General features: G+C 43.8%; 1 pseudogene; it reads left to right on the top strand.

Annotated features, from left to right (window-relative positions):
• Window positions 1–281: 281 nt before the first annotated feature.
• On the top strand, window positions 282–1252 carry LOC142257242 (uncharacterized; annotated as a pseudogene).
• The last annotated feature ends 11861 nt before the right edge of the window (window positions 1253–13113 follow it).

The raw sequence follows: 13113 nt of genomic DNA, 5'->3' as shown, positions 1-13113 counted from the left end.
TTGACAGTGCGATCCAAGGGGTTAACAGGTGCGGGTGGATCACGGATCCACGCGCACTTGAGAAGCAGACGTCAGCTGTTCAAATCAGTTGACATGTGCGGGGATCTCTGCAGGCTCACTGCAGCAGCCGGCGGTGATTACCCAGTACGTCATGTGTTGTGAAGAGGTTAAATCAATTTTGCTGTATACTTCTAACTTCAATATAATTAAGATTATATTATTCAAAAAATAATATAAATCAGTTTTATTTATTTTTTCAGATGCCTGCCCAGGGAGCCCAGTGGGACATCCAAAATCTTCACATTTTAAGGCAGATGATTGTGGTATTGTACAAACTGCATATGAAGAGAATACCAATATCCAAGATATACCCTCAGCCCTTCACAGCAAAAATGTATCTTTGGACACTTTTAAATGTGTTCTGTCTTCTGATTCATCACAAACTATGAAGCATAACAGAAATCATGCAAAGGATGTTAAGAATCAAAGGGTTTCCATGGGCAGGAAGACATATTCCTGTTTAGAATGTAGCAAAGTATTTACCCAGAAAGCAGATCTGGTTAAACATAATAGAATTCACACAGGAGAGAATCCATTTCCATGTTTAGAATGTGGGAAATGTTTTAACCTGAAACATATTCTTATTACACATCAAAGGACTCATAAAGGGGAGAAACCATTTTCGTGTTCAGAATGTGGAAAATGTTTTTCCAGAAATCAGATTCGGTTAGACATAAAAGACTTCACACAATGGGGAAGTCATTTTCTTGTTCAGAATGTGGGAACTGTTTTACTCAGAAGACCAGTCTTATTGAACATCAAAGAACTCACACAGGGGAGAAGCAATTTTTATGTACAGAATGTGGGAAATGTTTTACTACGAAATCAGAGCTAATTAGTCATCAGAGAATTCACACAGGGGAGAGGCCATTTTCATGTTCAGAATGTGGGAAATGTTTTAACCACAGACATATTCTTAATGGACATAAAAGAAATCACACAGGGGAAAAGCCATTTTCGTGTTCAGAATGTGGAAAATGTTTTATCGACAAACATGTTCTTACAAAACATCAGAGAATTCACACAGGGGAGAAGCCATATTCATGTTCAGAATGTGGAAAATGTTTTACCGAGAAATCAAATCTTCTTAAACATCAGAGAATTCACAGACGGTAAAAGTCATTTTTATGTTCACAATGTGCAAAATGCTTTACCTGTAAGTCAGATCTTGTTAGACATGAGAAAATTCACATAAGGGGAAGCCAGTTTCATGTTTAAAATGTGGAAAATGTTGCACTGGTAAATCAGCTCTTTTTAAGTATCAGAGAGTTAACATACAGTTAGGTCCAGAAATCTTTGGACAGTGACACAATTTTCGCGAGTTGGGCTCTGCATGCCACCACATTGGATTTGAAATGAAACCTCTACAACAGAATTCAAGTGCAGATTGTAACGTTTAATTTGAAGGTTTGAACAAAAATATCTGATAGAAATTGTAGGAATTGTACACATTTCTTTACAAACACTCCACATTTTAGGAGGTCAAAAGTAATTGGACAAATAAACCAAACCCAAACAAAATATTTTTATTTTCAATATTTTGTTGCGAATCCTTTGGAGGCAATCACTGCCTTAAGTCTGGAACCCATGGACATCACCAAACGCTGGGTTTCCTCCTTCTTAATGCTTTGCCAGGCCTTTACAGCCGCAGCCTTCAGGTCTTGCTTGTTTGTGGGTCTTTCCGTCTTAAGTCTAGATTTGAGCAAGTGAAATGCATGCTCAATTGGGTTAAGATCTGGTGATTGACTTGGCCATTGCAGAATGTTCCACTTTTTTGCACTCATGAACTCCTTGGTAGCTTTGGCTGTATGCTTGGGGTCATTGTCCATCTGTACTATGAAGCGCCGTCCGATCAACTTTGCGGCATTTGGCTGAATCTGGGCTGAAAGTATATCCCGGTACACTTCAGAATTCATCCGGCTACTCTTGTCTGCTGTTATGTCATCAATAAACACAAGTGACCCAGTGCCATTGAAAGCCATGCATGCCCATGCCATCACGTTGCCTCCACCATGTTTTACAGAGGATGTGGTGTGCCTTGGATCATGTGCCGTTCCCTTTCTTCTCCAAACTTTTTTCTTCCCATCATTCTGGTACAGGTTGATCTTTGTCTCATCTGTCCATAGAATACTTTTCCAGAACTGAGCTGGCTTCATGAGGTGTTTTTCAGCAAATTTAACTCTGGCCTGTCTATTTTTGGAATTGATGAATGGTTTTCATCTAGATGTGAACCCTTTGTATTTACTTTCATGGAGTCTTCTCTTTACTGTTGACTTAGAGACAGATACACCTACTTCACTGAGAGTGTTCTGGACTTCAGTTGATGTTGTGAACGGGTTCTTCTTCACCAAAGAAAGTATGCGGCGATCATCCACCACTGTTGTCATCCGTGGACGCCCAGGCCTTTTTGAGTTCCCAAGCTCACCAGTCAATTCCTTTTTTCTCAGAATGTACCCGACTGTTGATTTTGCTACTCCAAGCATGTCTGCTATCTCTCTGATGGATTTTTTCTTTTTTTTCAGCCTCAGGATGTTCTGCTTCACCTCAATTGAGAGTTCCTTAGACCGCATGTTGTCTGGTCACAGCAACAGCTTCCAAATGCAAAACCACACACCTGTAATCAACCCCAGACCTTTTAACTACTTCATTGATTACAGGTTAACGAGGGAGACGCCTTCAGAGTTAATTGCAGCCCTTAGAGTCCCTTGTCCAATTACTTTTGGTCCCTTGAAAAAGAGGAGGCTATGCATTACAGAGCTATGATTCCTAAACCCTTTCTCCGATTTGGATGTGAAAACTCTCATATTGCAGCTGGGAGTGTGCACTTTCAGCCCATATTATATATATAATTGTATTTCTGAACATGTTTTTGTAAACAGCTAAAATAACAAAACTTGTGTCACTGTCCAAATATTTCTGGCCCTGACTGTAGATGGTGCGATTGCCAAGTTTAGAATATGTGAAACATTATAGCGTTAAGTTAATTGATTGAGCATCAGATAACTCATACAGGGGTGAAACCATTTTAATGTTTAGAATGTGGGAAATGTTTTACCAGGAAATCACGTCTTATTGACAACTTTAAAACATGGGAGAAATCATATTCATGTTCAGAATAAGGAAAATGTTGTCCTATGAATTTCGAATCTTATTTAACCCTTTAGTGACGGAGCTAATTTTCACCTTAATGACCAGACCAAATTTTGCAATTCTGACCAGTGTCACTTCATGAGGTTATAACTCTGGAACGCTTCAACGGATCCCGGTGATTCTGAGATTGTTTTTTCGTCACATATTGGACTTCATGTTAGTACCAAATTTAGGACAATATTTTTTGTGTTTATTTATGAAAAAAATTGAATATTGGCAAAAATTTTGAAAATTTAGCAATTTTCAACTTTTGAATTTTTATACCGTTAAACCAGAGATTTCTGTGACACAAAATAGTTAATAAATAACATTTCCCACATGTCTACTTTACATCAGCACAATTTTGGAAACAAAATTTTTTTTTGTTAGGAAGTTAGAGGGGTTCAAAGTTTATCAGCAATTTCTCATTTTTACATCAAAATTTACAAAACCAGTTTTTTAGGGACCACATCACATTTGAAGTGACTTCAATAGGCCTAGATGACAGAAAATACCCAAAAGTGACACCATTCTAAAAACTGCACCCCCCAAAGTACTCAAAACCACATTCAAGAAGTTTATTAACCCTTCAGGTGCTTCACATGAACAAAAGCAATGTGGAATGAAAAAAAGCAAAAATTAAATTTTACCTAAAAATGTTGCTCTAACCCAAATTTATTCACTTTTAGAAGAAATAACACAACAAAATGGACCTCAAAACTTGTTCCCCACTTTCTTATGAGCGCGCCGATACCCCACATGTGGTCAGAAACCTCTGTTTGGACAAATGGGAGGGCTCGGAACAGAAGGAGCAATATTTGAATTTTGGAAAGCAAATTTGGCTGAAATAGATTGCGGGCACCATGTTGCATTTACAGGTCCGCTAAGGTACCTAAACAGAAGAAATCCCTCACAAGTGACACCATTTTGGAAACTAGACCCCTCAAGGCTTCTATCTAGGGGTATAGTGAGCATTTTAGATCCACAGGTACTTCACAGATTTTGTTAACGTTACGTTGTCATATTGAAAATTTTAATAATTTTCTCAAAAATGTTGCTTTAGCATCAATTTTCTCACTTTTTCAAGAGGTAATTCCAAAAATTTGACCTCAAGGTTTGTTAACCACTTTTTTATGAGCGCGGTGATACCTCACATGTGGTCTGAAACCTTTGTTTGGACAAATGGGAGGGCTTGGAACGAAAGGAGCAATATTTGAATTTTAGAAAGGAAATTTGGCTGAAAAAGATTGCGGGCACCATGTCGCATTTGGAGGTCCCCTAAGGTACCTAAACAGCAGAAACCCCGCACAAGTGGCCCCATTTTGGAAACTAGGCCCCTCAAGGAATTTATCTAGATGTTTGGTGAGTACCCTGAACCCCCAGGTGCTTCACAGAATTTTATAACGTTGAGCCATGAAAAAAAAAAAATAAAATTTTACCACAAAATTGTTATTTCAACCAGGTAGCTTTTTTTTTTACAAGAGTAAAAGGAAAAAATTCAGCATAACATTTATTGTGCAATTTCTCCTGAGTTTGGCGATACCTTATATGTGGTGGAAATCAACTGTTTGGGCGCATGGCAGGGCTCGGAAGGGAAGGAGTGCCATGTGACTGCAAAATTGGCTGGAATCAATAGCGGACGCCAGGTTGCATTTGGAGAGCCCCTGAGGTGCCTAAACAGTGGCGGTCCCCCAAAAGTGACTCCATTCTGGAAACAAGACACCTCAAGGCTTTTATCAAGGTGTATAGTGAGCAGTTTGAATCCACGAGTACTTCACAGAATTTGATAAGCTTAGGTTGCCATATTGAAAATTTTCATTTTTTTCACAAAACTGTTGCTTTAGCATCAAATTTCTCACTTTTTCAAGAGACAACAACAAACCGTGGACCCCACAGGTTGTTATCCAATGTCTTATGAGCACAGGGATACCCCACATGTGGCCAAAAACCTCTGTTTGGATAAATGGGAGGGCTTGGAATGGAGGGAGCACCATTTGAATTCTGGAAAAGTTGAAATAAATTGCGCGCACCATGTCACATTAGCAGGGCCCCTTGGGTACCTATACATCAGAAAACCCCCACAAGTGACCCCATTTTGGAAACTGGATTTTATTCAGGAGTATAGTAAGCATTTTGAATCCACAGGTACTTCACAAAAATGTTGCTGTAGCAACAAATGTCTCACTGTTAGGCTATGTGGCCATGATCCAGCGACACGGCATCTAGTACACAGTGTCAGCCTTCCTGCAGAGATGTGAGTATTGTCCACGGGAGAACGCAGCTGCCCAAGCCCACGATTTGGGTTCAGGCCGCTGTGGAGCTCTATGCTACCTGCAGAGAACACTCATCTCCGCAGCATAAATTGACATGCTGAGGCTCGGGAAGCTGCGCCACAGGTCGGTTTATGCTGCGGAGAAAAGAAGCACATTGGGCATGGGATTTCTAAAAATCCTTCCACTGTGCTTCTACTGCACAACGCAGCGCTATGGACGCAGGGAAAACACTCTGCGCCCAAAACGCTGCAAACCCTGATTGTGGGCACACAGCGTAAAATGCTACAATGGATGAATGGATAGATGTCAAACAAATATAACGTCCCATTCCCCTGCATATTCTAAGCTGGCGCCCTTTAGTGCCTTTCATGTGGCACTAAAGGGTGCCTAGCCTTGTATTTAGCCCCCCAAAAAATTAATAATTAAAATAAACGACGTGGGGTCCCCCCTATTTTTGATAGCCAGCTAGGGTAAAGCAGACAGCTGTAGCCTGCAAACCACAGCTGACAGCTTCACCTTGGCTGGTGATCAATTTGGAGGGCTCCCCAGGCGTTTTTAAAAAAAAACAAAAAACGTGGGGTCCCCCCAAATTAGATCACCAGCCAAGGTGAAGCGGACAGCTGGGGTCTGGTATTCTCAGGGTGGGAAGAGCCATGGTTATTGGACTCTTCCCAGCCTAAAAATAGCAGGCCGCAGCCGCCCCAGAAGTGGCGCATCCATTAGATGCGCCAATCCTGGCGCTTCGCCCCAGCTCATCCCGCGCCCTGGTGCGGTGGCAGACGGGGTAATATATGGGGTTGATACCAGCTGTAATGTCACCTGGCATCAAGCCCTGGGGTTAGTGATGTCACGGCATCTGAACAGATACCCGACATCACTAACCCAGTCAGTAATAGAAAAAAAAAAGACAAAAAAAAAATTTATTTGAAAAAACACTCCCCGAAACATTCCTCTTTTACCAATTTATTGAAAATAAATAAATTCCGGTCGCTGTAATCCATTTTGGAGGTCCCTCGGCGACTCTGGATCTTCTAGAATACGGGGGGCACGTTCAGGGAACGTATCCCCCATTTTCTGGAAGAGCAAGCTCTCCATGAGCAGTGTGGGTGCAGTAATCTGAGAATACTGCACTCACACTGCCCCGGTCCAACCTAGGGCAGAGTGACCTGCAGTAACCTCATTCCAGAATATGAGGGGCACGCTCACAGAACGTACCCCCCATTTTCTGGAACAGCAGCCTCTCCATGTGAGGAGTGTGGCTGCAGATCACTGCACTCACCCTCCCCCGGTCCACAGTTGAGCCTGTGCATCAGCGACGTCAGCAGGATCCCTGCTTGCAGGGATCCAGCTGACAGCCGCTGTCTGCGCATGCGCCGCCAGCATTGAAGAAGGAGGCGGCGATCGCGGGCCCGGAGCGGCAGACAGGTAACGTATAACCGGGGGCTTGGGGGGGGGGGGGGTGACGGGGGGTGACCTAGTGGGACCTGGGGACACCTTTCTGCCGCATGTGACGTGTCACATGCGGCAGAAAGAGCAGAATGAAGGCGGCCGCGCGCTGTGCGCCGCCATCTTCCACGCTCCGGAGGGGGGAGGGGGGTGGTGGCTCTGGAGAACCGGAGGGGGCTCCGGTGACCAGAGGGCTCCGGTGGACCGGAGGAGGGGTCAGGGGGAGGACATTTCCCTCCGATCTGAAATGTTTGATCATTTCAGATCGGAGGGAAATGACTGCAGAGCCGGCGCCGGCGGCAGTTTTCTGTGCGCTTCGGCGCCATTTTGGATGTCCGGTGGGGGTAGGGGTGGGGGTGGGGGGACTCTCCGGTACCGGGGGCTTTGGGGGCACTAGGGGGTTAGATTTCTTTCTCATCTGACATGTTTGATCATGTCAGATGAAAAAGAAATCAGTTTTACCGGCCATTTCTTTTTTTTTCATGTGTTCGTCGGTATACGGTGTATACCGCCGATCACATGATCGGGGTCCAAAAAAAACACCCCGATTCATAATCTGGGGGGTCTCAGCTACCCCCGGTAGCTGAAACCCCCGAGATTTTCGGTCGCTGGGGGGCGCTACAGGGTTTTTTCGGGCCGCCGCTTTAAAGCGGCGGAACAGAATAAGTACCCTGTTTTGCCGCCGCTTTAAGTCGTACGGCCGTCGTTATGAGGTTAACAGAAAAATAAAAAGCTCAGAAGAGAAGCCATATTTACAGTCATATGAAAAAGTTTGGGCACCCCTATTAATGTTAACCTTTTTTCTTTATAACAATTTGGGTTTTTGCAGCAGCTATTTCAGTTTCATATATCTAATAACTGATGGACTGAGTAATATTTCTGGATTGAAATTAGATTTATTGTACTAACAGAAAATGTGCAATCCGCATTTAAACAAAATTTGACCGATGCAAAAGTATGGGCACCTCAACATAAAAGTGACATTAATATTTTGTAGATCCTCCTTTTGCAAAAATAACAGCCTCTAGTTGCTTCCTGTAGCTTTTAATGAGTTCCTGGATCCTGGATGAAGGTATATTTGACCATTCCTGATTACAAAACAATTCCAGTTCAGTTAAGTTTGATGGTCGCCGAGCATGGACAGCCCACTTCAAATCATCCCGCAGATTTTCAATGATATTCAGGTCTGGGGACTGGGATGGCCATTCCAGAACATTGTAATTGTTCCTCTGCATGAATGCCTGAGTAGATTTGGAGCGGTGTTTTGGATCATTGTCTTGCTGAAATATCCATCCCCTGCGTAACTTCAACTTCGTCACTGATTCTTGCACATTATTGTCAAGAATCTGCTGATACTGAGTTGAATCCATGCGACCCTCAACTTTAACAAGATTCCCGGTGCCGGCATTGGCCACACAGCCCCAAAGCATGATGGAACCTCCACCAAATTTTACTGTGGGTAGCATGTGCTTTTTTTGGAATGCCGTGTTTTTTTGCCTCCATGCATAACGCCTTTTTGTATGACCAAACAACTCAATCTTTGTTTCATCAGTCCACAGGACCTTCTTCCAAAATGTAACTGGCTTGTCCAAATGTGCTTTTGCATACCTCAGGCGACTCTGTTTGTGGCGTGCTTGCAGAAACGTCTTCTTTCGCATCACTCTCCCATACAGCTTCTCCTTGTGAAATGTGCGCTGTATTGTTGACCGATGCACAGTGACACCATCTGCAGCAAGATGATGCTGCAGGTCTTTGGAGGTGGTCTGTGGATTGTCCTTGACTGTTCTCACCATTCTTCTTCTCTGCCTTTCTGATATTTTTCTTGGCCTGCCACTTCTGGGCTTAACAAGAACTGTACCTGTGTTCTTCCATTTCCTTACTATGTTCCTCACAGTGGAAACTGACAGTTTAAATCTCTGAGACAACTTTTTGTACCTTCCCCTGAACAACTATGTTGAATAATCTTTGTTTTGAGATCATTTGAGAGTTGTTTTGAGGAGCCCATGATGCCACTCTTCATAGGAGATTCACATAGGAGAACAACTTGCAAGTGGCCACCTTAAATACCTTTTCTCATGATTGGATACACCTGCCTATGAAGTACCTCAATGAGGTTACAAAACCAATTTAGTGCTTTAGTAAGTCAGTAAAAAGTAGTTAGGAGTGTTCAAATCAAGAAATTGATAAGGGTGCCCATACTTTTGCACCGGTCAAATTTTGTTTAAATGCGGATTGCACATTTTCTGTTAGTACAATAAACCTTGTGAGGAAAGAGTTAACCTTTTTCACTGACTTAGAAAATAATAGAAATTCATTCTCCCTGGCAAGACCGAACCAGACTTATTTGCGTAATAAACTATGAGACCAACTTCAAGGACGCAGAATGTTTTGACTTAGAAATGACTGACAAACATCTTGTTATGAGAATGAGAGGCGGAATAGACTATTATGGGAGTATAAGTCATTATATTAATTTCTCTTGCTGGGAATATGCAATCCACGCCTTAATGAATGTAGATTAATGAATATGTATGTTGCATAGTTACGCCCTAATCAACTTTGTATAACTTTGAAATGTAAACAAAATAATACAGTCTTTCTATTCGGAGCCGCACATCTCCAGTCTTATGTGTATAACGGCGTTCGCTTGTTTTCATTGAGACGGAGTAGCAGAGGGGGGGGTCACCGGTACCTTCTCTGCATTCGGACATCGCTGGCAACAGCTGTGACCGTTAGGTCAACCTAACATTATCTGGCGCCCGAAAAGCAGGGACCCGTGTTTCTAATCCCAGGACGCAGTGGACTATCTTGCCATTCAGAGGAGGAGTGGACCAGACGTGGGGACCAGAAACACCTGGCCAGGTAAGAGTTGAACCTTATTCTTCTCTTTATGCTCCCCACATCTGATCTCCCCTCTCCTCAACGCGCAAAATGGTACACTGTGAGTAGAAACTGGGTTATTGGCGGGTTTCCACTGAACTCTGAGAGAGCCTTGCCAGCTGATGTTTTCTGTGCCTTGTTTGGTTGTTTGCTTGTTCGTTTCTCTGTGTTTCTCTGCCTCTCCGTGTGTCGCGTGTCTGCTCTCCTGCGCTTTACTTCTGTGCTGTTGTCCTTGTTGGTTGTCATAGATCCCATACATCAGTGAGTGTTGAAAGGGAATAGTGTACCTGCTCTGTCCAATGGATGTGATATTCACTGCCCTAGTGTTAGTGGGAATAGCCCTGTTTGCCATTGCTATCGGATATAGAGTGTATCTCTGTTACAAGAAGGGTAACCCAGCGCCATTCAACATTCTCAGCCCCCTCTGAAGTTAGGACACCACCTTTCAGTAGGAATACACATCAAGAATCAGTCTTTGGGTACTTCCAGGAAAGGTGGTTCTAGACCTCACCTTAGGTAGGAATACAAAAGGAGTTAGTCTCTGAGTATCTCCAGGATAGGTAGGTTTAGTCCAAAGGACGTTCAAGGGTCTAAAAGCTGAAGAAGATAGAAGAAGAAGAATGGGCAACGAATATCAAAAGACAGAAGAGCTGGATGCACCCTGCAACATCTCATTACGTGTTATCATGGCAAAAGAACAGCCAGTCAGTCCAAGGAAGTTTTCAAGACATTTGGATTGAAGGGGAAGGATCAATTGGACCCCAACAAATGGGATACAATAACAGCTACTAGAGCAGGAGTGATAGCAGATAAATCATGGACTGAACTAGTCAGAACTCTTTCTGACATGGCAAAAACAGCCCACGATCAAGGTTGGATATACCATGAAGAATCAGACACATGGGAGGAAGCTGGGAAGCAAGCTAATAAGGATCCGCAGCCCCCTCCGTACCTGTCAGCTACTCCTGGAACAGCTCCAAAAATAGCAGAATCTCCGGGATGGACCTGCACTAACTGTGACCAACAAAATCCGGACTGGAGTGAAAAATGCCTAGCCTGTGGAGCTCCACAGCACAAGCTACAAGCCACAAGCCACAGCACCAGTGCCTCTTTATCCCGTAGTGGAAAGAAGAGCAAAATGCTCCAGACCCGACTAGAAACCCAGTCAGTTTTTCACGTTACCTGAACCAAATACAGGTCTCCTACAGAAGCACTTGGTTGGACATGGAAGGTTTGTGTAGAGTTAAAATGTCTCCCGAACTGTATGCCAAACTCACTGCCCACCTGGCAGGACATGCTCCGGACGATACCCGTAATGTGGAATCGGGCCAAGACTTCATGATAAGACTCAATCTCTTCTGTGCCCAGGAGCAAAGAACTAAGGGCACAATGGGACCAGTGCATCAAGGTCCTGTGGAGAATGTCAGCTTATTTTACTACAGATTGATGCAGTCATTCGCAGATGAAGGGCTGGACTTACAAGCGGGTGCAATACGTCGCCTGATGGTAAGATCCTTCATGGATGGAATACATGCACCTCTGGCAGAAAGATTGAAAGCGTGCTGCCCAGAATGGAGGAACATGGAAGACATAGATCTTCTAGTCAACAAAGCAAGTGGCTTAGAAACCGACGCAAAGGATAAAAGGAGCAACAAGAAAGTTGTCATAGCAGCAGTGGACGGCCAGCCAGAAGGTACAAGAAAGAAGGCTCCGACCTGCTACTATTGTGGAGTCAGAGGACGTGATCAGAGACTGTAGAAAGAAGAAGAGGGACACTCAAAACCGACCCGAGAGTCAGGAGGAGAAGACTGCCTGACTTGCGGCAGCACGGGATAGGGATGCCAGAGGTCCATTTATACATGTCCCCCTTCACATTGGCAACAAGGAAATAAGAGCTTTGGTGGACTCAGGAGCCTCACGCTCCTGAACCCCAGGAACCTAGTGCCTGAAGGATCCATCTCATCTGAAGCTACTGTAGTATCCGGATTTGATGGACAAGCCCAGATAATCCCAATAACACATCCACTGAAGGTGAAACTGGGACCACACATGTTCGTGTCTAAATTCTTAGTGTCCCCCCTGGGTGGAGATGCCCTAGTGGGAGCAGATCTACTATCAAGACTGCAAGCTCAGATTGTCTACAATGAAGATGGATCTGCTATCCTGCAAATTCCAGAAGATATCCCAGAAGAAGTCCTGTGCACTCTTCAGATGATAGAAGACCAACCAGAATCTGAAGTTACACATGAAGTAAACACGGACCCAATACTTCTACAAGTTCCTGCAAAACTCTGGTCCACATCAAAAACTGACCTCGGCACACTACCCGTGCCCCCCGTAAAGGTTTCAGTCAAGCCTGGAATTATACCACCGCAGCTGAGACAATACCCTCTTAATGTTCAACAGGAAGCTGCCCTAGATTACCAGATAAAAGAACTGTTGAAGTCTGGAGCCCTCAGAATTACTAAGTCTCCTTACAACACTCCGTTGTTTCCTGTTAAGAAGAGACAAGTAAAAAAAAGGTGATCCAGTTACGTACCGGATGGTACACGATCTGAGGGCAGTGAACTCAATACTGGAGCCCCTCACCCCTGTTGTACCAAATCCACATACGCTGCTTACACAGGTGCCGGCTACATCCACCCATTACACGGTCATAGACCTTGCTAATGCTTTTTTCTCAGTACCACTGGACCCAGCATGCCAAGATTTCTTTGCATTCACACACAAGCAAAATCAATATACATGGACACGCCTGCCCCAAGGTATGCAACATTCTCCTACGCTATATACTCAGGCAATGAGCAATGTACTTCGGGGCTGGGAACCCCCTGAGCACTGTGTCCTTCTTCAGTACGTGGATGATTTACTACTGTGTTGCCCTAGTGAAGAAAAATGTAAAATGGCTTCAATAAGTCTTCTTACCTTTCTGGCAGAAGTAGGATGCAAAGCGAGCAGAGATAAATTGCAGTTCTGCAAAACGAGGGTCACTTTCCTGGGCCATTGCCTTTCTGCAGGACAAAAACACCTCAGCCCGGACAGACAAGAAGTTATCAGGAAAGCAAGCATTCCTAGAAATCTCAAACAACTCAGAGGATTTTTAGGGCTAATATCTTTCTGCAGACAGTGGATTCCCAATGCATCGCTACTCATGCAACCGCTGTATGATTGCACAAAGAATATTCCTTTCTCCCTCACAGAAGAAGCTCAACAAAATTTTCAAAAGCTCAAGGAACTAGTGATTGATGCACCTGCTCTGGCACTACCAAACTATGATCTCACCTTCAATCTGTTCGTAGCAGAGCTTCAAGGATTTGCCGTAGGA

This window comes from Anomaloglossus baeobatrachus, chromosome 1 (assembly GCF_048569485.1).
Source record: "Anomaloglossus baeobatrachus isolate aAnoBae1 chromosome 1, aAnoBae1.hap1, whole genome shotgun sequence".
Classification (NCBI taxonomy): Eukaryota; Metazoa; Chordata; class Amphibia; order Anura; family Aromobatidae; genus Anomaloglossus; species Anomaloglossus baeobatrachus.
Note: the sequence above shows the minus strand (reverse complement) of the source record. Positions and strands in the feature narration are given on the sequence as shown.